This window comes from Lissotriton vulgaris, chromosome 2_2 (assembly GCF_964263255.1).
Source record: "Lissotriton vulgaris chromosome 2_2, aLisVul1.2, whole genome shotgun sequence".
Classification (NCBI taxonomy): Eukaryota; Metazoa; Chordata; class Amphibia; order Caudata; family Salamandridae; genus Lissotriton; species Lissotriton vulgaris.
Window position 1 is genome coordinate 298,244,283 of NC_141688.1, and position 27,498 is coordinate 298,271,780.

Consider the following 27,498-nt stretch of genomic DNA (forward strand, 5'->3'; position numbering starts at 1 on the left):
TTATTTTAGCTCTAGAACCCTTCATTTCTTCAATTCGTAACAACCCTTCCATTTCTGGTTTCCCATATGGCGAGCATCAACTTAAGTTATCGGCTTATGCGGACGATATCCTTTTATTCATTTCAGATCCACATACTTCTGTCCCAGCCCTACTGCATGAATTTGAGAAATGTTCCAAGGCATCAGGGTATAAAATTAACTCGGATAAGACGGAGATTCTTCCTATAACTTAATTCTGCCTTCCACATTTTTTTGCTTCCACCGGTTTTGCCTGGAACAGTACGAAAATAAAATATCTTGGTGTCCTCTTCTCTAATTCTATCCTCTCTTCTATCCGACTTAACATGACTGCAGTCATTTCTAGAATTGATTCGCTTCTCTCTTCCTGGAATCCTTTATACCTTTCCTGGTGGGGTTGTCTTGACTCGATTAAAATGATGATTGCTCCGATTTTGATCTATTTACTCTCCATGCTCCCTGTACATATTCCAGCTCTCTACTTCCGTCGCATTGACTCTCTTTTATCCAAATTCCTTTGGAAGCAGAAGAAAGCTCGTATATCTCTCCCAGCTCTTCGTAAATCTAAGTCAAATGGGGGGATTCATTTTCCAAACTTCCGTCTTTATTACAAGTCCTTCTCTCTTCGCCAGGCCTCACGTTGGTTATCGCAAGATATAACCCCTTTTGCCCCTTTATGGTTATCGGTTGAACGTGAGTTACTGCTTCCCTATTCCTTTCAGGATGTGCTACGCTTTACTGCCAAGGCTCCTTGTCTTAACCCTCCATTATTTAAACATACATCCTCTCTTTTGAGACCCTTGCTTTCCACAGCCTCTGTCTCCCGAGAATCCTTTTTAACGTCACCCATTTGGTATAACTCATCCATTCTCATACGGAATAGACCTATTGCCTGGGCTTCGTGGAGATCAAAAGGTATTATATGGGTTCATCATCTTTTTGACGGTTCATCTCCTCGTTCCTTCCCCCAATTTCAGGCCCAGTTTCATTGTCCTGCGTCGTTTGCAAAGAAATACTGCATTCTCATGGACACCGTTCTTGATCGATACTACTCTTTATCCTTGGATGAACTATCCACCTCCCTTTCCTCTTTACTCACCATTCTCTCTACTATTCCTAAGGCTTCTCTTATTTATCGATACTTCTCAGCTCCTGACCCTGATCGTCCCAAGTCAAAATTGGAACTCTCTTGGGAAAAAGACTTAAACTGCTCGTGGCCGACCTCTCTTTGGGACAAACTTTGGGCTAAATCCTTGAAGACCTCTCGCACTGCATCTCTCACTCAATCCTTATTCTTCTTCTATCACAGACTCTATCTCTCTCCTCTTTCTCTCTTTCGTTTTCTCTCTTCTTCTACACCCAACTGTTGGACCTGTGATGCTCCCAATGCTGATCTCTATCATCTTTTCTTTCTCTGTCCTTCTGTCCGTCGTTTTTGGTTTCAAGTGTGGTCCCGCATCTCTCAAATCTTTAATCTCTCTATTTCCTTTTCTACCTCTTTGGTTTTTCTAGGTAGCCTTTCAGAGGCTTTAGACCTCCCCCCCACATTCATGTGGTTTTTTTGACCTTTTTTTAGCACTTGCACTCCAACATATAGCCTCCAATTGGAAATCCTTGAACAACCTCTCCATAACCTCTTGGTGGAATTTACTATGTCATTCTCATAGATTGGATGTTGCCTTTGCATCTTCCTGCAAACCCCCTCGAAATGTTGAACTCTACTGGTTACCTCTCAACTTATACTTAGATCATTCCACCAAAAAGAAATATACTTCATTGACCCCTGACAATTTTAAACCCCCTTGAGCGTTTGTACTTCTGCTTGTATGTTTATGCTTCAGTTTTCACTATTGAAAGTTTCTCCTTTTCCTTTGTTTATTCATATCTTAATAATGTTTTAACGCGTGCATTTATTAGTTACTCGTGCATTTACTGTTCTATTTGCCATCACTTAATTTGTTCTTTTATATTGTAGCCTTAATTGTATTATACATTGTTCTACTTTTCCCTTCCCCTCCCCTCCTTTCCCTCCCTTAAAACTCTTAAAATGCTTTGTTCCCTCATTGTGCCATCAGCTGACTTAATTTTATTCTCCTATGATTGCCCTTTCTCATTTTATTCTGCTGTTGTCACCTTATTGTATTGCTAATTCTTTATTTCAATAAAGCTTTCAAACATAAAAAAAAAGAAAATCTGAGGCCCATCTCTCTCCTGCTTTTTATGTCCAAAGTAGCTGAGAAGGTGGTAAACACCTAAATTATGGAATATGTGGAAGAGGCAGAGCTGCTCCATACTACGCAGTTCGGCTTTAGACCCCGCCATTAGACAGAGTCTGCCCTATTGATGGCACAGAACATCTGAGACAGGGTGTAGATGAGGGACAAACGATGGCTTTCATCCTGTTGGACCTCAGCGCGGCGTTCGACACTGTAGCACATTCCACCTTGCTACAGTGTCTGAGCAGAGGTGGCATCGCTAACACTGCGCTGAGGTGGATCCGGGCCTTCTTAACGGGCAGAAGCTTCCAAGTGAGGCTAGGGGACTGCTACTCCAAGGGGGTCTCTTTGGGCCAGGGCGTGCCTCAGGGCTCGTCTCTGAGCCCGACCCTTTTCAATCTATATGTAGCGCCTGTTGCCTCCATTGTAGAGAGCCAAGGCCTCCAAATAGTATCCTATGCCGATGATACGCAGCTGGTCATCTCCCCGTCGCACGCGCCCTGTCTTGCGGCAGACAGCTTCCTGTCGTGTATGAAAGATCTTGCCGATTGGATGGCTAGGAACTGTCTGAAACTTAACGGCAGCAAGACAGAGGTGCTTGTGGTGTGTCAGGAGGCAAAAAACCTGGGAGTATGGTTTGATGCAGGTCTCACTTTCGGACCTCAAATCAACCGTGTGGTGGGTATGTGTTTCGGAATCTTGAAAAGGCTGAGGAAAGTTCTGGAACTGCTGCCCACGGAGGCCCGTAAAACCTTGGTACATGCATTGGTGACCGCAAGGTTGGATTATGCGAACCTGCTGTACCTAGGGGCACCTGGGAAAAGCTTTGGTCACCTTCAAGTGCTGCAGAATGCGGCAGCACGTCTCATCCTCAGGCTGACCAAAAGGGCGTCCTCGCGGGAGGCCTTGCAGAAACTACACTGGCTCCCTGTGAGGAGCAGAGTAGAGTACAAGGCCCTCTGCACCTGCCATCAGATTCTGAATGGCAGGGCACCTCGACCATTGCAGAGCTTGATGGAATCCTATGAACCTGCTCGAGTGTTAAGATCTGCGGGTGGGGGACTGTTGAGAATTCCCAAGGTGAAGAAAGCCCGCATGGGAGGCAGATCGTTCAGGTACTTAGCGGCATACCATTGTAACAAACTTCCGGTGGGTCTACGTTTGGAATCTGTAGAATCTAGGTTCCGGGCAAAATAAAAAACTTACCTTTATGTCAGATAGACTGCCCGCCCCTCAGCTAAACTCCCAGCTTCCGCTCCTCTCACCTTAGCGCGGGGACACGCCGGTGTGCGTAACTCAGTGCTCTATAAATGCCCCTATTATTATTTATTATTAGCATATTATACTCCGGAGGCTCTGGAGAAGATGTACCCTGAAGTTGAGAATAAATGTTTCAGATGCATGGCTAGTGGTCAGGGAGGATGGCACCATATTTTCTTCACTTGCCCACAGTTAGAATCTTTTTGGAAGAAGATATTTGTTGATATCAAACAGGCCATTAGGAAATCTTTTTTGCCATTAGTAGAAGTAGCTCTGTTCGGTATAAGTACGGACAGGAGTGGGCTCAATAAAGCTGAAGAAGTATTTTTATTTATATCTTGCGCTGTTGCTCGTTCTCTAATACTACAAAACTGGAAATCCAGGGAGATCTCATCACACTTAAAATGGTTTAATAAAATGAGGAGAACCTGTTGTTTTGAAAAGGCTTATGCCGGCAGAATGGGAGCCATTGTAAGATTTGAAAGGAACTGGAAATATTTTGGGATTCTAGAACAATTGAAGGGAGGATGTTTCGAGATTAGATGATATAAGTTTTTTCATCATTATCAGCCTGTTTCATCTATGAATGAAATAGCTTTGTTTTTTTAGGACATTTGCACTTTATTAGCACTCTTCACTTACATTAGCTTGCACAACGCACTTTTAAGATTGCACTTTTTTGTACCTTTTGCACTTGCAGTAGCACTTTATTGTAGTTTTGCACTTCTCGCAGACGCACTTTATAAATTGCAAATTTTGTACATAATGTCTTAAAAATGTTAATGATGTCTTTGGCTGCTTTCTCTATCTTGATGAATCTTGCTCCTTTTTATCTTTTTAGTTATTTTAACTCTTGTCTGATATTTTAAAAATGTATTGGGAATAAAATGTATTGGAAATCTATTGTCATCAAAATTTTAAGTGAAACATGCCTTGTACCTTTGGTTACCTATTGCTCTATTCAATAAAAAAATTATTTAAAAAAATGCAAACAAGGATCCTTTTCTGCACACGTTTATAAATGGAGATATGCAGAGCAATTTTTTGGTGTTCTGCCAGACAAAGCTAGTGAATTGAGTTATTTTGGCTTCTTGGAAATAAAATAGTTTGTTGGGCTGTTTTTTTTGCAGTCTTTTGGAATACTATTGAGAGGCGCTTCTTGTAAATATGACTTACAACTAGTATTTACAAATGTTTTGGTGTAAGTACAGTCTGTAGGCTGTCCTTTGTTTCTGTCCTCAGTGTTGATCTGTGGGTTAATCATGTGTTTGTATATCTGTGTGGTTCGTGGTTTTACATTGCAACTTCTGTGAGTAAATAGTGATAGCGCTATTTGTGAAATAATGGCTCTTGAGCGCGCTGTGTTGTGTGATTCTGAGTTTGTGACCCTTTCTGTATATGTCTGGAATGAGCTCAATGTGTGTTTGTGTTTTCTTGCTGTCATCAGTCTGTTATGCAAAATGTAATTTAATTAATATTAAATAAAAATCAAATAAAAATCCAGAAATGAACCATTTGATATGCTAAATAATTATATGTTAATATTTAAATTATAGAATAAGCAACTATGCACATGTACAAACTGCTAATGCTTAAAAGACAAAATTAGAATTCACATTCAATAAGAATAAAATAGACCTCAAAAACGAAATTGTGTGTTTTGTAATAAGTAAACAATTATAAAGCATTTTCCTTAGATACATTGTATTAGATATTAACAGGCAACCACATCTACTGAATACATTTAATTTTGCTGAACTAAACACATATTATAGAACATGCATTGAAATGAATGAATGAATGAATGAATGAATACCCTCTTCTATAGCGCAAGACCAAGGGACATGGAAGACGCTATTGGAACAAGTGTGTCTTTAAACGCTTCCTGAAATCGAGGTGGTTAGACTCGTGCCTGATGTCATCTGAGAGTACATTCCATTCTTTAGCTGCGTGCACAGAGAGCCGACGGCCACCCATCCGGGCCAGCTTCATCCTGGGGACTACCAGCAAGTTCCGCTGGTTGGATCTCAGAGATCTCACTGATTGATGGCGACGAAAGAGGGGATCCAGAATAGGCGGGCCAGCACCATGGATGGACTTATGCGCCAAACACAGGGTTTTGAATATAATCCTTCCCTTGATGGGTAGCCAGTGGAGGGATTGAAGTGCAGCTTCCGCTGAGCATCTTTTGGGGACTTTCATGAGCAGCCGAGCAGCGCAATTCTGTACAGATTGCAGAATTTTTATGGTGCCGACTGGAGCCCCCATATAGACGGCATTTGCATAATCCAGACACGACATAATCAGCGACTGGACCAGCAATCGTCTGGCTTCGAATGGCAAGAGGTCTAACACCTTTTTTGAGACTCTCAGCAGTCCATAGCAGGTTGCGGCTACCTTCTTAGCCTGGTAGTGAAATCCAAGGGGCCTGCTGCGCTTCCCTATGGCAAAAAGTCATAAATGAGGCCCCATGTCCTAAAGTGAATGCAAGTTTTCTCCTTTGTTTGTTGGTCAAGAGATACCTGAGCACACTGTGGAAATTTGAGAAATTGATGTACATAAACAGCGTTCATTATTCCATTTTCCCGCTCCTCTCCCTGTAAGCACCATGAATACCGTAAAATATTGACCGCATCACTCTGCCAGTAAAAGCCCGCACCCATATGTACATGACCGCCATTTTAGGCACACTGGCCTTTTTCCTGCTCATTAGAATCATCGGCTTCCCTTCTGCGCGTATCTGAACCCCCCTCCCTCTCTCACATGCATAGATTATGAAACCCTCTCCCTCTGCGTGACCCTGCCCTGAAGGGCAACCCTCCTGCTCGACCCACGCAAACCCCCCCATTCCCTCTTGAAGAGGCATCCTTCGCCTTAGCTGATATAGCCCTCCCCAGCTGCACCTGACTGCCCCCGCTCTCTCATGTACGGGTCATAAGATCTCTCTCTCTCTATGCGACTCTGTCCCTGTGTCCACCCTGGCTCCCCCTCCCTTCTCCTCACACGGGCAAGTCATAAACCTTCTTCTGCAAGACCCTGTCCTTGGGAGTCACGGCCGCGCCTGACCAGCACCTCCTTTCCTTTCATGAATACCCCCCTCTGTTAGTAAACCCTCCCTCCGCGATTGACTGTCCACACATGTCTGAGGTCATCGCCTAAGCCAGGAGATACTGTTTACTGCTTATTGTATGGAATCACTCCTCTTCAAAGGACCCACTATTGATCCTGGGCACCCCACCCCCTGGGCTATGATCAGGCGCACACATCCTAAAAGTTGGCGGAACACTCAGCTGCGTGATTACCCTCCCCTCTTATCAGCAGGTCAAGGGTCCCTATTGTGAACATATGTGGGGTAGGATTGACACGAGGATCATGGGGATGTCCTTTCCGTGTTTCACAATGTCATGGTTGTAATGCTAAGTGTTCTGTAAAGTATAAAAGACGACGTTGCAGCTCACTTGTTAGAGCACCTCCCGATGACACCTTGTTTCGTGTCTGAAATGACAGGCTCTCCTCATGAGAAATAAACTCTGTTCTTGTGACTCCGGCTTCCAGCGCCCGTCTCTTTATTTTGGTAACTATTCAGAATGGGAACTAAGAGGCGACTTGCGCCAGCCATCCGGGCATCGATACTAGTATGGACTCACGTTTTACAATTGGCGTCCCAACGCGGGGTCCATCAGTGACATGAGGTCCAGTAAGAGAGATCCAGACGATGAGGTGAATATCTAAATGATCGGAGTATACCTGCCTTGAGAGGGCCCTCGTCCGGCTGCCGATTGAATGAACTTCACCGATTCTGAACGGACCTCTCTCGAGTGACCTACTGTCCTGACTGGAATCCCACAGGACTGCTGCGGTAAAATCATGGAGTAAGAGAACGATCGGGCGCTTGAAGGAGGAAGGCGAAGAACTGCCCACACGGTCCGGTCCGGGTAAGGTCGCGTAAATGCGACAAATTGTGAAATAATTGTTTGATTTGGATAATACTAGTATTACTCTTTTGTTGGTACCTCTGGAGATTCACCGTCTGCAAACGGAGAAACAACAGGCTCTCCCTTTGCAAGCAGTGAAGGATAGGTAACGCAGACTTTTGTCCCCGTTGTAATCCGTCGTGCCTATCTTCCTCCCCCACTGTTGTCCCGAACTGTCGTTCGTGGATTATTGTCTGGAGATTCTTTGTCTGCAAACAGGGAAGAACAAGGTCTCTCTTTGCAGGTAGAGAAAGAGTGGGTAACGCAAACTTTTCGTACCCACTTATTCTCCCCACTGATTGTTTGATTGACCGAACACTGATTGTTCGGTATTGGTTCTTTTGAGGTATTCACCGCCGGCAAACAACGGAGAATAGAAATATTCTGTCTAGTCTTTGCCTGCCGTGATAAGATAGGTAGTGCAGACTTTTGTCCCCGTTGTAATCCGTCATGCCTATCTTCTCCCCACTGATTGGTAGCCTGTTTAGCCCGGACCGCTTATTAGAGATGAACCATCCAGCTCCACTGGAGGGCACACCTAATAAGGACATTTTCATTAAGTGTGGACTAGTCGCTATAGCTTATAATAGGTTATGGCATAAAAATACAAGAAAAAGAGTTGAGCGAAATCAGTAGGCCACTGATGAGTTATCAACTTCGCTAAAAATAAAATAAGAAACGTTAGAAATAACTCGCAATAAGAAACATAAAAAATGGCGAGGGAAGACAAGCTTGACACCAAGGCAGCCACGAGGTAGCTAGGTTCCGTTGCCTATTCCTGCCCTAAACATGTCTGCCTCATTGCCCACCACGCCCAAATAACGGTCACCTGAAATAGATACAAATCAATAGGTACCTACCCCCATTCCGGAAACTCCCGAAGTGCCACAGGTCCGCGGTTACGCCCATCCGGAAGGCGAGGCCTCGAGGCATGCGGGGCTCGCCTGGCCGCAGTCGGAAGGGGAGGCTGTGGGGCGGACGGCTCAGAAAACCGTGATGGCCTCTCCTTCTCTCCTCTTCTGCTGCCCTACAGGCCACGGGGGGGGGGGCTGTCTTGCCTCAGCCACCGACCACCCCCCCTCTCTCTCTCCCTCGCCTGGTCCGGCCCGCAAAGAAGGCCGAAGCCAAAGCGAGGACGGCGACGCTTGCAGGTAGTCCCGCCACATGTCAACTCCTGGATAGTTTCAGGTAGTCCCGCCACATGTCCACGCCTGGACAATTGCAGGTAGTCCCGCCACATGTCAAGTGGGGGGGGGCTGTCTTGCCTCAGCCACCGACCCCCCCCCCCCCCATCTTCAATAGCCGGCACGGCCAATACCGAAGCGGCGGAGCCGAGGATCGGCGCGGGGTCGCTGGAAGGGGGAGGCGGCGCGAACGAGCCTCCCCCACCTCCCTCCAGGTGGAGGCTTCCAGCGACACCCCAACGCTCTTACTTAAAGAGGGTCCACATCGAAAAGCGGTCTTTTGCCCGGGACGGGCACACTCCCCATGCCTTCTCTCCTCAACTTTGAAGATTCTATGAGAGCCGGGGGGCCCCCCGACCCCTCTGCATGGGCGCCCCCGTCCCCCTCACTGGGACCCGCAACATCGACGCACTCCTGCCGGCGCCAGCCTCAGTTTGGAAATGGCTAAAAACACTGCCAAGGTACAGACTTGTTCAGTTCCGGTGGAACACCAGAATGACCCGGTAGGAAAATTGTTGCCGCCCTCCCCACTCTTTGACTGATGGTCCAAATTGTTAGACTGTTACCACATTGCGAAAAACTTTTTGAACTGCCAACGGAAGGTTCTGGTTCCAACCATGAGTCATTGGAGACATTCTGACTATACTGGAACCTGCCTGACCTCGCCCAAAATGGCGCCGATACACGAAACGAAACTTTCAAACCCCCTGTTCACCCGGATTGCTCGAATATTGATGCTCTGAGATATGTATGCATTTTTTGACAATGAAAGTCGATACGATGGATAGTGATTATGTGCTTAGAGAAGAAAGCAATACAGATATTGATCATGTGTTTGGACAATGAACTGATTTAGGGTGGGTACTAATTATGATTGGGAACAATGAATTGGTGTAATTTAGACAGTGAATGAGCATCTGGATAATGAATTAATGAATTAACTGAAAACTGAATTCTTGACATGCATCATGCTTGCTCTGTAGGAAAGTTCGATACAATTTTATTGCACTGCCGCACTTTATGCAATGGACTGCCACCAACTTCGTTCTTCTTATGTACAGTTCCAATCTGCTCCGTGGCCGGTCCACTGGGTTGTAGGCCTGTATTTATACACCAGCACTTTTTATTAAAAGTATTTTGAAAAAGAAAGCATAGTTGTAGCGGTTGCATTAATGAGTTTTGAATGTATTACTACTGTGAGCAACGAGAAAGTATGATGAAGGCTGAAGGTTAAAAAGGACCCGATATTTAGCAGCTACATTACGTGTCACAGGCAGCCGAAAAGTGTTTTAGACGCCCTTAAAACGACACCACAGAAATGCCGCCTGATTGCCACCCTTGCACATTACCAAAAGGGGTCGCGACCAAGTAACTCATGTAGATACGCAGATCATCAATGATTATCTATCTGACATTACTGGTCCCTCTGGGCTTAAACGCCGAGATGGTAAAGAAATGCACTACGTGGAGATAGGTCGAGTATGTGGTAGGTAAAAACATTTTCGGATTACTGCATGCTGATGTGGTTTGAATGCTGCCCCACCACCCCTTCTTTCTCCTCCCTTCTGCAGGTCACGTCGGAACGTCGGCTGAAGTATGGGAGAGCGATGATCGAACCACCGACGACAAGGGAAGAAGGGAATATGTGCATAGTCCTTATGACGATAAGTTTTTAAAAGACGTAGACTTAAACATGACTGTTCCTCCTTAGAACATAGCGACTGGGAGGATGGACTGACATAGAGACTTGACGGGTACTGTATGACGAAAATTGATTCGAAGTAACACGTTAGAGAATGTAACTAGACGTTTGACTAGGTAGGGAAAGGACAAAAGAAAAATGCACGGGTAAGGGTTACCAAGACTGCACCCGTCTGGGAAGTTAGAAATGTTGCTGATGTTCAAAATGTACTGCCCCCCTTCTCACACTCTTATAGATCTAGCCAAGCTGCCCGACTGTTCTCCCGATCAATACTTGCCGTTGCCTCAGCCTGGAGAACTTCCCACCAAAGGAAGAAAACTGAAAAATGGTTTAAGATCGAACCATGGGTAAAAAGCACGACCAGGTTAATTTCTGATCGACTAACCGAGGTGTAAGTATTGGCAATTGAGAACGCTCGAAGAGATAACAAGCGAAGGGGAAAAGGAGGGAAAGGCAAAAAGAGCTAAGCACGTAAATAAATTGGATAGTAAAGACAGGAAGGATATAAAAAAAAAATAATATGGATTTTGTTGGCCAACTATTGTTTTCTGTTTTGTCGTGAATGTCTTATATATATGTAATACATGTACTGTCTTCCTCTGTCTGAGTTCGTGTGTGTGTGTGCTGTAGGGGTTTATGTTCTCCCTTTGTTTGCGTCTCTCCGTTACCTGACCCCCTGCTGTTCTGTGTTGTGAACGCACTAAATGACCTATTTTTGTACACATCTCTCTGTCTTTCTCTATCTCTATCCCACCTTTTTCCCCTCTATATCTCTCTCCCTTTCTCTCTTTCTCTCTCTCTCTCTCTTTCTACATGTCATACGTGTACCAAATGGCTCGTTTAGATTGCGGACGACTCTCACTCTCTGAGAGTCTCCCTATTTCCTCTTCCTTTTTATGGTAAAATCGTGCCTTGCTGGCACCAGTCTGATTGGATACTTATTGAACGCGAAGGTGTTCAGCGAAATTGACCGAAACTAAAATGATTGTATCTCGCCATATTACTACCTCTCCTTTCTGCAAAATGAATGAACTCGAATTGGCTGAGAAGGAAAGGACAGGTAAGACGACTAAGGTCCCCCAATCTGGCCATTTATAGGGGAACTGTATGTCAATGGCACCTTATTTCTTTGTTCATCAGAGACGAACGCCAACGTCTAGATTGACCCCCAATGCCCAGATTGCCCCACCCCCCCTTTTTGCACCCAAGCGCGAGCGCCCGAAGCATCCCCGCCCCATTTGATAGACCCCAGCTGCTGTCCCAGAGATAAACATGATGACCATGAGTAACTGTCGCCCCTCGAGAAAAGCTGTTTTACCCTGACTCTCAATGATAGCGCCCCCGCCCTGTTTGAAAAGGTTAGCCAGCCTCGAAGGGAAATTTCCGAAATGTTGAATATGATGAAATGCACAGTTGATGGGAATCTTATTTATCCTCACTTGAGTTATAAATAGGACGATGAATAAACTTGGCATGAACTCAGTAGGAATGCCGACATATGCACTGCTTGGTAATAGACCTCTGACTGTGACCGATGAGCGTATCTCCCAAATGCGTAGGATTAAGGGAGGAATTCACATGCATAAATGTCTTTGTCTACCAGTTCTCTAAAAGATTGTTTTGTACCTATTCAAAGATTCACGATCACCGGAGGAGAAGGGTCGGACGTGACGTACAGCCTAACTGCAGATCTTGAGACACATGTGACCTCGACCAAAGGTGGAGCTGCAGAGCAACAAGATACGGGACGAGACAGCAATTTCAAACGTGGAAAATGAAACTTGACGGACTGCCCTGAAGCCCTCCGTCTGCTAACCCACGTGTGCCTGGAGTCTCCGTCCCCCTTCTTTGGGCCCGATTGATGGGCCTGCCTGCTTGTTATCCTTTGCTCCCTCGGTCCCTTTTGTGTGTCCCAGGAACTCTGACCCAACTCCTCCTCTCTCCTATAGACCATTTGAACAACACACACCCTCTTTTCCATGTGACTTCACGCCAAAAGGAAGAACGGCATTCAGGTGGGAATAGGGTGTTGCCACGAAAATATAGGTGCCGAGCATAAGGCGCCACTAAAAGGACTGGTTAGGGAACAGGACTGTGGTCTAACAGCAGAGGACAGACCGCACCTTGCAACGCGAAATGTTGAATACGAGCTGGACCTATAGCTCCACCGCCGGTGCTCAACAGCGCCAACGAGAGGATACGGACTAGAGCCTACCAGTGATGGCTCACTGCTAAACAGACACTGTGACAAAGAGATCCTGTGTATTGAACTGAATTCCGCCCTCAACTACTTGGTCGAAAGGTTCATTGGTCGCATTTTTTAAGTCAGATACATTTATGCTATGTAGTGCGTTTGAATGTTAGGAACTCGACAAATTCAATTTCCTATGTGCTGCATCCTGCCAATCACATCAACTGTCCATGATTATATGCCAAATGTTAATATTGACAAATGCTAATTCTTCAACCACGCCTGTGTATTTTTGTACCCCCATCAATTACAAAAATGAACTCTGTAATGTAAAAAGGGGCGACTGTGGAAATTTGAGAAATTGATGTACATAAACAGCGTTCATTATTCAATTTTCCCGCTCCTCTCCCTGTAAGCACCATGAATACCGTAAAATATTGACCGCATCACTCTGCCAGTAAAAGCCCGCACCCATATGTACATGACCGCCATTTTAGGCACACTGGCCTTTTTCCTGCTCATTAGAATCACCGGCTTCCCTTCTGCGCGTATCTGAACCCCCCTCCCTCTCTCACATGCATAGATTATGAAACCCTCTCCCTCTGCGCGACCCTGCCCTGAAGGGCAACCCTCCTGCTTGACCCACGCAAACCCCCCCATTCCCTCTTGAAGAGGCATCCTTCGCCTTAGCTGACATAGCCCTCCCCAGCTGCACCTGACTGCCCCCGCTCTCTCATGTACGGGTCATAAGATCTCTCTCTCTCTATGCGACTCTGTCCCTGTGTCCACCCTGGCTCCCCCTCCCTTCTCCTCACGCGGGCAAGTCATAAACCTTCTTCTGCAAGACCCTGTCCTTGGGAGTCACGGCCGCGCCTGACCAGCACCTCCTTTCCTTTCATGAATACCCCCCTCTGTTAGTAAACCCTCCCTCCGCGATTGACTGTCCACACATGTCTGAGGTCATCGCCTAAGCCAGGAGATACTGTTTACTGCTTATTGTATGGAATCACTCCTCTTCAAAGGACCCACTATTGATCCTGGGCACCCCACCCCCTGGGCTATGATCAGGCGCACACATCCTAAAAGTTGGCGGAACACTCAGCTGCGTGATTACCCTCCCCTCTTATCAGCAGGTCAAGGGTCCCTATTGTGAACATATGTGGGGTAGGATTGACACGAGGATCATGGGGATGTCCTTTCCGTGTTTCACAATGTCATGATTGTAATGCTAAGTGTTCTGTAAAGTATAAAAGACGACGTTGCAGCTCACTTGTTAGAGCACCTCCCGATGACACCTTGTTTCGTGTCTGAAATGACAGGCTCTCATCATGAGAAATAAACTCTGTTCTTGTGACTCCGGCTTCCAGCGCCCGTCTCTTTATTTTGGTAACTATTCAGAATGGGAACTAAGAGGCGACTTGCGCCAGCCATCCGGGCATCGATACTAGTATGGACTCACGTTTTACAACACTGGATGCAATGTGTCGCCCCAACGAATGAGCAGTGCGCCAGCAGAGCAATACATGAGTTAGGGAAGGACTTGAGATTAAGGTATGGGTGCTGTGTCTCTGGTGCCTGTTAGATTGAAGTGAAGAAAACTGGTGCAATGCCTGAGACACTGGACAGGATCGCTAAGAGCATTTGCCGGGTAGGTGACTGCCCTATCCTGAAAGAAGAGACTTTTTTCTTTGAAACTGGGCTGTAATTCTTGAATTGCGAGTTGTGCAGCTCCACTGTGGAAACAACAAGAGCCTGCCTGTGAGGCTCAAATGGACAAAGGGAGAAGACTCCCCTCAGGCTTGGTTGTATAGCAGCTTATATTTCCCCAATGACTTCTTCTTTTTTTTGTCAATAATGTACCCCTTTAGTCGTCCCATTTTTGAGGAGGAGAAGCCCTTTGCTGCTCTTCGTCCTAATTTCTTTGGCCCTGTGTGGTCCTCCTGGTCCCAGATATGATTGATGTTCTAGCCCTCATAAAAGGAAAAGGTAACAGTCAATTTGAAGATGTTTTTATTAGATATGTGTTTTTGGCTATTCTGAAATTAAAATGAATAGTCACTGAAATGCATAGGAGCACTGAAAATGTTTACTAGATGATTTTAGGATTTGCTTTTACTTAGCACTAGAAAAATAATAATTCTGTTTGTGATAGTGGTCATTACTTTCTCCTGCTATCTGTATGTTAATTGTGACCCAATGCTTCATTCTCTTTGTATTCCTGCTTATACCTTACATGTATTTATTTACAACAAGGGGTGGTGAGGGACAGAGTCTCTGAATTAAGCAGAAAGCTCTCACCCAGTCAAGAGATCAGGGCTAGATCCAACACCGTTTTTTAGCTCACTGCACCATCCCAGTTTCAGAACCTGGCTGTATGCAAATTAGTCTGTTACTGTCCCAGTGCATGATGGGAACAGGGCAAACTAAACTACAAAAGCCAATTCTTACACTGGGAAGGAAACAAGCTCCCGGGGACCGGTTTCTGGCATTACAGCCGTCTTCGGCCCGGTTTGCTTGAATCCTGATGGTGCAATGAGCAAGGGTCTCACATCTGAGAATACCCTTCCACGCTTAGGGTGGACAAAAATATTTACAACAAGGGGTGGTGAGGGACAGAGTCTCTGAATTAAGCAGAAAGCTCTCACCCAGTCAAGAGATCAGGGCTAGATCCAACGGTTTAACTCAGACACTCTGTTCATCACCACCCCCTTTTTGTAAATCGTATACCTTACATGTACCAGCTCAATGAAATGTTTAGAATGGAAAATGCCCACCAAGCAATGAATTAGGATAATGAAAAATTTATGAAAATTAATTTGCAAATATTTTCTATGTTCCTACTGGATCATAGGAATGTCTTTAGCTCGTGCTAAAAGGACCATCTGTTAAATATTAGAGGGATTTGTTAGCATGAGCTGAAAGCCATTTTGTATTTCTGGCAGCCATTTTGTTTGCTATGTGCTGCCACGTGCTCGCTATGTGCTCTGTCCTCATTCAGTGTTGACTACTCTTGTAATCTGCCTAGAAACGAACCATATTTAGCATCTTCCACCTTCGAACATGCCCAGAAGGGCCTAACTAGTAGAATGCACCTGCTTCTCTAGTATAACTGTCAGGCTATTTTTGCTGATGTATGGAGAAGCAACTCTCCTCCCACTTTGTTGCACAGGCAGATCTTGCATGCCCATCTTAGTCATTTTTCCATGCTTACATGTGCCAGGACTGCCTCTTGGTCTTATGATGACTATGTAACCCTAAGCATATATAAGGCCTCTGTTTTCTGCACTCCTCAGATTGCCTCATTCAGTTGCTAAGGCTTCTGTGTGACATAGTCTCACTCATTTGAGGTTAATAAAGATGCTATTTTATATTTCAGCTTCTGTGCCAAATTCCTTGTTTGTTGGTTTAAAAGGACCAAGTATTTGTGGGACCCCTGAGAAGGTTTCCATTTTTTACAGTGGGTGCTGACGAGGTCGAAGATGGAGTCGCTGAATTGTGGCCTGGGTCCGGGGGGTCTGTAGACGAGGGTTCCTCTGAGGGTGGTGTTGGGATCAGTGTGGATCCGGAATTGCAGGTGTTCGGCGGCACTGAGGGTGTTGTCTGAGTGTGTGGAGACATTGGGGGTGGATTTGTGGACGATGGCTATTCCTCCTCCAAGTCCGTTGGTGCTGTCTCTGCGGGAGATCTTGTAGCCATCCGGGATGGCTATGGCGATGCCAGGTGCCGAGGAGTTGTTCCACCAGGACTCGGTCAGGAAGGCGACGTCTGGGGCGGAGGTATCGAGCAGGTCTCAGAGCTCGATGGCGTGTTCGTGCGCATGGCGTGAGTTGAGAAGTATGCAGCGGAGGTTGTTGGGTCCGGTCCTTGGTGGCTTGGTAGATGTATCGCAGATGAGGCTGCAGGTGCGAGAGGAGAATGGACCGTTGATGCCTTTCGGGGCGGCCTGGAAGCAGTTCTGACCTCGGCCGGCGTGGAGTGTGTGGAGGGTGCTGGCGTCGAAGCGGAGTCTGGTGTCGGAGGTCCAGGGGCTCTGGCACTGGGCGCGGTCCAGGCACAGACGGGCGCAGACGGACTTGCCTTGGGCACTCCTTCTATGCGACAGAGGTGCGCCCACTGCGTGCGATCGCGCATTGGTCGCCGTAATGAAGGGGGCAAGATCTAGGAGAAGGCGGGCAGGAGCCTGGTTGGGGGCGGGGCTCGGTGAAGAGGGCAGCAGAGCTGGAGGGAGGGAGGCGCGAGAGCTCATAGGGACTAGCAGAGATCTGCGTGAACTGAGATTAAGGCAGCAAAGTCAAGAATACCACAGCGCTAGTCAGCGCGAAGACCCAAGAAGAAAAATGCAGAACCTGTGGCAGAGTCGGGCACGAGGCTCGAACTCTGCTGCTGGGGCTGCTGGGGCAAGGATTGACTGGCGGAACTGTGGGGGAGTTTTGCCTTATCTGTTCAGAATTTGAATTAGTAGCGCGATATCCCTCGGCGCCTTGCTCTACTCCCCCCCCCTCCATTTTGTCCCTGTTGTTGTTGTGCCTCCGTGTGCGCTGACCTGAGCCCGCCCCGCCTCCCAGCTGAGACGCCCTCGCCCCTCCCCTCCACTATCCATATATGACAGTTCTTCCCGCGCGCAGCGTTCACGCGCAGCGACCGCGCCCAATCCGCGCCGAAGGTGCGCCAAAGGTAAGCCCGTCTACGCCCGTCCGCACCTGGCCCGCGCCCAGCGCCAGACCCCCTGCCCCTCGCACTGCGCTGCCCTCCCGCATCACCTACGATGCCACCACCCTCCTAGCCCTTAACCCCGGTCGCGCCCCCAACTGCGTCCAAGCCGCTCCCGGACACACCCATGGACCTTTCTCTTGCTACTCCTGCAAATTCAGCGGCACCGACAACACCTCGCTACGACCACACCACAGATTCCCGACCCCAACCACCTACAATGCATCCTACTCAACACCCGATCGGTCCACAGACACGCCATTGACCTATGGAATCTACTAGACACCATCTCTCCAGACGTCGCCTTCCTAACAGAAACATGGATGAACGCTTCCTCCGCCCCAGACATCACCATTGCCATCCCTGAAGATTATAAGATCACACGCAAGGACCGTACCGGCCACACAGGTGGAGGAATCGCTATCGTCCATAAAAAATCAATCCGCATCTCAACCAGCTCTGACGCCAACCTCGCCAACTCCGAACACCTTCACTTCCAGATCCACATCGACCCCAAGACCACACTCAGAGGCACCCTCCTCTACAGACCACCAGGACCCCGCGCAAAATTCAGTGAAGACATCACGGACTTCATCACTCCACACGCGCTCCCCTCGAAAGACTACATCCTTCTGGGAGACCTCAACTTTCACCTTGAAAAGATCAACGACCGCAACACCACCACACTCTTGGACAACCTCGCCAACCTCGGACTTAAACAACTGGTCCCCACCCACATCGCAGGTCACACACTCGACCCCATCTTTACCTCTAGCAAGCATGTCTCCTTCAGCCACACTACGGATCTCCTCTGGACTGACCACAGCTGCGTTCACTTCACCTACAACAAACCAAAACCCATCAACCACCCCCAACCATCTCTGCGAAGAAACTGGAACAAAATCACCATCAACCAGATCTCCTCATCGCTCCTTCTAAACACCCCAGCCCACTCTTCTAACCCAGACCAAGCCGCCGCCAACTTCACCCATGGTTATCCAACACCGCCGACACCTTAGCACCACTGAAAAAACGTCAAAGCAAACCTGGCAGCAAGAAAGCCTCATGGTTCAACGATGACCTTAAGAAATCCAAGAAACTCTGCCGCTCCCTTGAAAAGGCCTGGAAAAAAGACCCAACCACTAGCACCAAGGACGCCTTCAAAAACGCCACCCGCACACACCACCGACTAATCCGAAAGGCCAAGAAAACAGCATTCAAGGATCGACTAGACAACAACGCCCACAACAGCAAGGAACTTTTCAACATCGTCAAGGAATTTACCAATCCCTCGGCCAACTCCAACGACATCACCCCCTCTCAATTCCTCTGCGACTCCCTAGCCTCATTCTTCCACAACAAAATTGCAGACATCCACAACAGCTTCGACAACCAACCCGGAGACCAGCCCACCCAACCATATGCTGAACATTCTCCCCCCTTGAACACCCTTATCGACTGGAAACCAATCTCCACTGAGGACACCATCCGCCTGATGAACTCCATCCACTCAGGATCCCCCACAGACCCTTGTCCTCACCACATCTTCAACAAAGCAGACTCCATCATAGCACCGCACCTCCGAGACGTCATCAACTGCTCCTTCAACTCCGCCACCTTCCCAGAAAGTTGGAAACACGCTGAACTCACCGCCCTTCTGAAAAAACCCACAGCGGACCCCACCGAACTCAAAAATTACCGCCCCATTTCGCTCCTTCCATTCCCGGCCAAAGTCATCGAGAAAGCTGTCAACAACCAGCTCGCCGCTTTCCTCGAAGCCAACAAATCCCTCGACCCCTCACAATCTGGCTTTCGAGCAAAGCACAGCACTGAGACCGCCCTCATTGCAGCAACAGACGACATTCGAACTCTACTGGACAATGGAGACACAGTCGCGCTCATCCTCCTCGACCTCTCCGCAGCCTTTGACACAGTCTGTCACAGCACCCTTTTACAACGCCTCAGAAACATCGGAATACAAGGAAAAGCACTTGAATGGATCACCTCGTTCCTCACCGGAAGAACCCAGAGAGTCCGCCTCCCACCATTTAAGTCCGAGGCCACTGAAGTCATCTGTGGCGTACCCCAAGGGTCCTCACTCAGTCCCACCCTCTTCAACGTATACATGAGCCCCCTCGCGGCCATCGCCCGCCAACACAACCTCAACATCATCTCTTACGCGGATGACACTCAACTGATCCTTTCTCTCACCAATGACCCCAGCACCGCCAAAACTAACCTACACGAAGGAATGAAAGAAGTTGCCGAATGGATGAAACACAGCCGTCTGAAACTGATCTCAGATAAAACAGAAGTCCTCATCTTAGGTACATCCCCCTCTGCATGGGACGATTCTTGGTGGCCGGAAGCCCTTGGAAAATCACCCACCCCGACAGACCACGCACGGAACCTAGGCGTTATCCTGGACTCCTCACTCTCAATGAACAGACAAGTCAGCGCCGTATCCTCATCCTGCTTCAACATTCTTCGCATGCTCAAAAAAACATTTCGCTGGATCCCCACCGAAACCAGAAAAACTGTCACCCATGCTCTGGTCACGAGCCGACTGGACTACGGAAACACCCTCTACTCAGGTTCCACCGCTAAACTCCAGAAGAAACTCCAACGAATCCAAAACGCCTCAGCCAGGATCATATTAGACATCCCACGCAACGAACACATCTCTGGTCACCTGAAAGACCTCCACTGGCTACCCGTCAATAAGAGGATCACTTTCCGACTGCTGACCCACGCACACAAATCACTCTACGACATCGGACCAGAGTGCCTCAACTCACGACTGTCCTTCTACACCCCCCCCCGCCATCTACGTTCTTCCAGCCAAGCCCTCGCCACTGTACCTCGCATCAACAAGACCACCATGGGAGGCAGATCCTTCTCATACCTGGCTGCTAAAACATGGAACTCACTCCCCACTCACCTTCGCCTTACCCAGAACCACCTAGCATTCAGAAAGCAACTTAAAACGTGGATATTTGACAAGTAATCCTCCTCCCCTCCCTAAGCGCCTTGAGACCCTCTGGGTATGTAGTGCGCTATATAAATTCTTTGACTTGACTTGACTTGACTAGACTTGACTGCTGGCCCTTGATCAGGGTGATTAAACAATAACTTGAAAGACCAGGCTTTGATCAGGGCAATTGAACAATGACCTGAAAGACTGAGCCTTGATCAAAGCCGAGTGAGCAATGATTTGTGTACCAAGCCTTGACCAGGTCACCATCTAAAAACATCGTCTGGATCTGGTTATCAACTGCAAACACTGCCCTGATTAAACAATGAAATAACAGCCAACAGACTGGGATGAAAAAGTATAAAAGGCTTGTAAGCTACAGAGTGAAGCAGCAGCCTCCTCTGTCTTGTCTCTGACAAGCTTGGGACTCTGTTCCATAGCCAGGGCTATTGAATAAATCTGGGTTCCTCCTGCAGACAAAGGCTCCTGTTTCTCCTTTTACTAATTATGGAAGGTATGGAAGACTTGGGCGGTTCCCCGCCGCTGAGACCCAGTAAGTGGGTTTAACCGGTTCTTCAGGAACACATGGAGAGAAATATTGTCTTTTAGCAGAAAATGGTATAGTCCAAAGCTCTGTTCTTAATATAATATCAGAGCGTTCGGTGGTTATATCGCTGAAATACACGATATGAAAAAAATATTATTGTTTACGGGTGATTGTGGAAGAGAAGTTCTTTGGACTGGAATCTAGAGAATGCTAAAGTGATTAGCTAGAGTTCCTCAACAGAAAATAATACACCTGGTAAACAAGCACCCTGGGGCACAAACATGAATGCAAGTTGGCTGCGTCTCATTGAGAACCCCCCAGTTCCTGGCAAGACCCCATGACCGCTAGTCCAACAGCACACATACTGACCCATTGTGCCCACCAAAGGGGCTAAAAACCCCTCCTAACCACAAGTTCCAGCTAGCAGCTCCCCAACCACACCCACCCCATTCACACACTTTTCTGGTGCACACACAGTGTTTGTGTACGGTTTACAAGGTGTCCCGGTGTGGCACTCTGCACTCACGTGTGCAACAGCGGGGACGCTGGGTCCTATAGAGGGCAAAAATACCTGCATACATCAGCCTTACCTCGCTCTGGGATCGCGGCAGCTTGGCGCCTGGATGGCCTGCAGCTTTGTGCACAGAAGTAATGTGTAATACGTAATGGGGAGCAACCCCCAGAGCATCTGTGCCAACACCTGAGCGGCGCGGTACATAAAGTGCATAGACAACAGTGCAGCCCCTAGATCACCAGGCACTGTGTGTAGAGCAGAGGGGCAGTGCACAGAGGGGTAGCGCACAGAGGGGTGTACTTCCTAGAGAGTTGCAGTTCATTGTTGGGTGCCCCGAGCGCCTAGACGGTAGCTGCTGTGTGTACAGCAGTAGGGTGCAGTGCCTAGAAGTGCAGTAGTGTGTGTATAAGAGGGCTGTGGGGGACAGTAGCTCTGTTCCAATATAGGGGTACAAAGCCCGGAATTCAAAATTAGAAAAGTGCTGTGACTGCTGTTTGAGATTCAATGCCCCTCTCTGCATTTGATGCTCCAAAAACCTATATTATTACATGCTCTTAAATACGCAGTGTGACATAGCCCTTCCAACTTGATGCTTATCACAGCCCCCATCACCCTACACACCCCATCGGAACCCACACTCACAGATACACGTGCGTCGCATGGCAAAACATATGCCATCACACTCTTTTCTCCCAGCACGTACATATCACACCTTAACCCTCACACACTCAACATCTTTGTACCACAGCCTTAACACAGTTTAATAACCATCTGCAAACGCTTTAGCGCACACCCCCATAGCACAGCATCTGCTGAGTAGGCATGTCATATTTACAGGTATATCACACCCATCGTCTGTATTGCGCACAACACATTAGACACCTAAACACCATATGCTGTGCCCAACAGCATCACACCTTCACACTCCAGAGCCCATACATCACACTCTATACCACCCACCTTAATAAAACAACACCTCCCAGCACATGCGGATAAGCCCCAATGTACCGACGGACACCGTGAAGTCATAGTCTGACCCTACCACACCAAATGCTCGCCTCAACACCTCTCAACTGCCCATCATGCCCCAGCCAGCACCTCCTTACCACCATACTGACACAACGTCACTGAGATACCTATATCATACCCACAACCAATCAGAGCACCCAGCCAGTAAACAACCACCGCGCGCCCAGTACGCCCTTTCAAACTGCTATTAGAACTAATGCCACCAACCCTTGTGTTCACCGCATCCCTGCCCTCAAAGTGCCTAAACGGAACCAAGAGTGAGGATTTGAGGTGAGAACGGACCGGGAGGGCGAATTGAGTAGTCAGTGAGCATGGGGGACAGTGTTCTGGGGCTGTCGCTGTTACACTGCTGAGGAGAGTGCTCTGAGTGAGAGACCGGAGTGATGTAGGCTTGTGGCGTGTGCTCTTATCAGCCTGAGAGGGCTCCGAGCGCGGAGTGAGCCCTTGGAGAAGAGTGCTCTCTGTAGGGAGTGAGGGTTTTGAGGATCCGAGGGGATCATGTCTCTGAGAGGACAGTGTTGTGAACAGCCAGAGAGTCAGTGGTTTCTGAAAGAGGGAGTGAGCGCTCAGACAGGGAGTGTGTGTTCCACGAGCAGTGGTGGCAGCTCGAAGACAGTGCCCGCGGTAGCGGGCCTCTGTAATCAGCTGCAAAGGTTAAACATGACACTAAATTCCCGTTCTTGCCATGTTGACACCAAATGAGTGTCCGCTGGACAGCATGGCCGCCCTCCACTCCCTCCCCCTTAACTTTTAGGACCTCGGGGATGAAAGACAGTTGTACAAGCTCATTCCATTGTCAACCTTATGAGCATGGCTTGTGTGCATGTCTGAGAGACTACATGGGTGTTAGAGAGTATGTAAAGGGTGAGAGTGAATGCCTACTGCCGTGAATTAGGAACGCCACTATTTTGTTGTGCATGCCTACGATGTCAGGCACCGCGCGCATGTGACAAAAAGAGTGCGCATTCACCCACCAATCAGACCCAAACAAGCATTGAAAATGCATTGAAAATGCAACTCTGCCGCTCCCTCGAAAAGGCCTGGAAAAAAGACCCTACCACCAGCACCAAGGACGCCTTCAAAAACGCCACCCGTACTCACCACCAACTAATCCGAAAAGCCAAGAAAACAGCATTCAAGGATCGACTTGACAACAACGCCCACAACAGCAAGGAACTTTTCAACATCGTCAAGGAATTCTCCAATCCCTCGGCCAACTCCAACGACATCACCCCCTCTCAAACCCTCTGCGACTCCCTAGCCTCATTTTTCCACAACAAGATTGCAGACATCCACAACAGCTTTGACAACCAACCCGGAAACAAACCCACCCTACCATCTGCTGTACACCTTCCCCCCGTGAACACCCTTAACGCCTGGAACCCCATCTCCACTGAGGACACCATCCGCCTGATGAATTCCATCCACTCAGGATCCCCCACAGACCCATGTCCTCACCACATCTTCAACAAAGCAGACTCCGTCATAGCACCGCACCTCCGAGACGTCATCAACTGCTCCTTCAACTCCGCTACCTTCCCAGAAGACTGGAAACACGCTGAACTCACCGCCCTTCTGAAAAAACCCACAGCAGACCCCGCCGAACTCAAAAATTACCGCCCCATCTCGCTTCTTCCATTTCCGGCCAAAGTCATCGAGAAAGCTGTCAACAACCAGCTCGCCGCCTTCCTCGAAGCCAACAAATCCCTCGACCCCTCACAATCTGGCTTCCGAGCAAAACACAGCACTGAGACCGCCCTCATCGCAGCAACAGACGACATTCGAACTCTACTGGACAATGGAGACACAGTCGCCCTCATCCTCCTTGACCTCTCTGCAGCATTCGACACAGTCTGCCACAGCACCCTTTTACAGCGCCTCAGAAACATCGGGATCCAAGGAAAAGCACTTGATTGGATCACCTCGTTCCTCACCGGAAGAACCCAGAGAGTCCGCCTTCCACCATTCAAGTCCGAGGCCTCTGAAGTCATCTGCGGCGTACCACAAGGATCCTCACTCAGTCCCACCCTCTTCAACGTATACATGAGCCCCCTCGCGGCCATCGCACGCCATCACAACCTCAACATCATCTCTTACGCGGATGACACCCAACTTATCCTTTCTCTCACCAATGACCCCAGCACCGCCAAAACTAACCTACACGAAGGAATGAAAGAAGTTGCCGAATGGATGAAACACAGCCGTCTGAAACTGAACTCAGACAAAACTGAAGTACTCATCCTAGGTACGTCCCCCTCTACATGGGACGACTCCTGGTGGCCGGAAGCCCTCGGAAAAGCACCCATCCCGACGGACCACGCACGGAACCTAGGCGTCATCCTGGATTCCTCACTCTCAATGAACAGACAAGTCAGCGCCGTATCCTCTTCCTGCTTCAACATTCTTCGCATGCTCAGAAAAACATTTCGCTGGATCCCCACCGAAACAAGGAAAACTGTCACCCACGCTCTGGTCACGAGCCGACTGGACTACGGAAACACCCTCTACGCAGGTACTACCGCAAAACTCCAGAAGAAACTCCAACGAATCCAAAACGCCTCAGCCAGACTCATATTAGACATCCCACGCAACGAACACATCTCTGGTCACCTTAAAGACCTCCACTGGCTACCCGTCAATAAGAGGATCACTTTCCGACTGCTTACCCACGCACACAAATCACTCTACGACATCGGACCAGAATGCCTCAACTCACGTCTGTCCTTTTACACCCCCTCCCGCCAACTACGCTCTTCCAGCCAAGCCCTCGCCACTGTCCCTCGCATCAACAAGACCACCATGGGAGGCAGATCCTTTTCTTACCTGGCTGCTAAAACATGGAACTCTCTCCCCGCATACCTTCGCCTCACCCAGAACCACCTAGCATTCAGAAAGCAACTTAAAACCTGGATATTTGAAAAGTAATCCTCCTCCCCTTCCTAAGCGCCTTGAAACCCTATGGGTATGTAGTGCGCTATATAAGTTCTGTGACTTGACTTGACTTGACTTGACTTGACTTGACTTGAATAGGTCTCGGGTAAAGTGCAGGCATGAGTGAAGGCACACACGGGAGGGGTTGGGGGTGGTTGTGGTACAATAAGTTACAGACTGCGGGAGGGAACGTGGAGAGACAGGGAAACAAAATAGTTTTTCAAGTAAACGGGCGAATAGCCTCGGAAGGGGAAACATGACATGACATGGCAGTCAGGCGGCAGGACTTAGAAGGCAAAAAACAATAAAAATTCAGAATTTAGCATTGCAGCCAATCAAATGTATCGTTGGTCCCCTGAGCAGGTGATGACACTGTATAGTGCGGTCAGTACCTCGAAGGCTATCTATGGAGCAGAGGTGTGGGGTTTTAGGGATGCACAACAGATACAAGGAGAAGAAGACAAGTTTTTTTTTTAAACTGTTAAAGCTTCCCCAGAGCATCTCCGCAGCAATCACACACAAAGAGCTTGGTACCCCATATATATCTGACTTGATCAGAATGAGACCAATTTTGACCTGGTTTAAAATTTGGCTAAACCCCAATGCTGAATTAACCAGACAGATCATTAAGGATTGTTTACGGAGAGATAGATGGCTCCAAATCCCCTAGTTGAAATACATCAAAGAAACACTAGGGTCCATTAACCAGGAAATGTTATTCTCTGACCCCTCAAATGTGGATACCTCCTGCAGACATTATGTACAAAAACAATTAATGGAAAAATACGATTGCAAGAGGATGGAACTTGACTCCACTAAATCATCGGTAGCAGCCCACTCGCTTGTATGTAATGACATGGGCATGGAACCGTATATCTTTTTAATGTACAGCCAACATGAGTGATTGTTAATGACTCGTTTTAGGCTCAATTTGTTGCACAATATTTTAGCTTACCCGTCTGGTTTTACGCTAACAATTGAGCAGAAGGGTGCCTGCGGCTGCAACAATAGGTCTCCGCAAGACACCCTTCATTTTGTATTATTTTGTTCTTTTTATAAAATCTCGCGTCAGAGATTTCTGGTGGACATTTTAAAGGAATCAAAAATTAACCATGCCAAATCTGCTTTACTATTTCTGCAAAGAGCAACTGAGATGCGTACCCTGTGTACGAGTTTTCTAAAAATTGTGATTAAATTAAGAAATACAAGGGGTTGATGGTGGATGAAATGAAATTTGCTGCTCCTTTTTATGCCTAAAGTCTGTATAAAATTAACAACAAAATTCTTTTTAAACTCGTTTTAAATTCTGATGTTCAGTATGTTTTTATGTGGTTATGTAATAATATGCATTTTTATGATGGTTTTTAACCATCGAAATAAATAAAGAACTGAACTGAACTGAACAATCAAATGTATGGCCGAAAAGTGGATGGGGCTTACCCCGCTATACTGTATACAGCATCTCTCGACGAGACAGAGCATGCGCTACCTAGGCAAGACCTTCAAATGTAGCCCACATTCTAGGATCGTGCCACTTCATGAAACACCAATTGATTGATCTTGGGCACATGTTTATAGGAATGTTTGGTAATTGTAACAATTAAAAGCTTATAAAGCCAGTTAGTGGGTAAAATCAAGAAGCACTGAGTTTTGGCCAGCTGAAATATAATGCATAGAAATTATAACCATATTTAGACATAACCCATCCAGTTCAGAATACGGCATTGCTACTTCCACTAGTTCTAAAAAGCCATAACGTTTTCCTGGAAAACTCGGCTTCAGCAGTCAGGGACGTCCCCCTTTCTTGAATATTGATATGTCCTAGAAATCATGGCGTTTTCAAAGAACTACTGTTCTATGGTGACGTTATTATGTCCTACCTTACGTCAACTCAGGCACCTTCAAGGTATAAATATGCCTACACTTGCCCTAGCAAACACAAGATGGTTTGTAGCAGTTCGACTATCTACCTGCCCGCCAGACGCAGCTCGCTACAACAAGTGCCGAAGGAAGCCGACCCTCCAGCTGATGTACTGACAGAGAGTCTGCCTTTCTCTAGCTGAGAATCCAGCTCCAGTATTTCCAAGCTCCCCTTGAGGAGTGTTGGCAAATCGAGTCCAGAGACAGAGATATCAGACCTTCATTCTAAACCAAGGTACGGAGCTGATTAGACTCTAAGAGAATTCTTGGATAGATTCAAGGCAAATTAAATAAACCTATGCTACACGTCACTTACTTCTTCCATCGT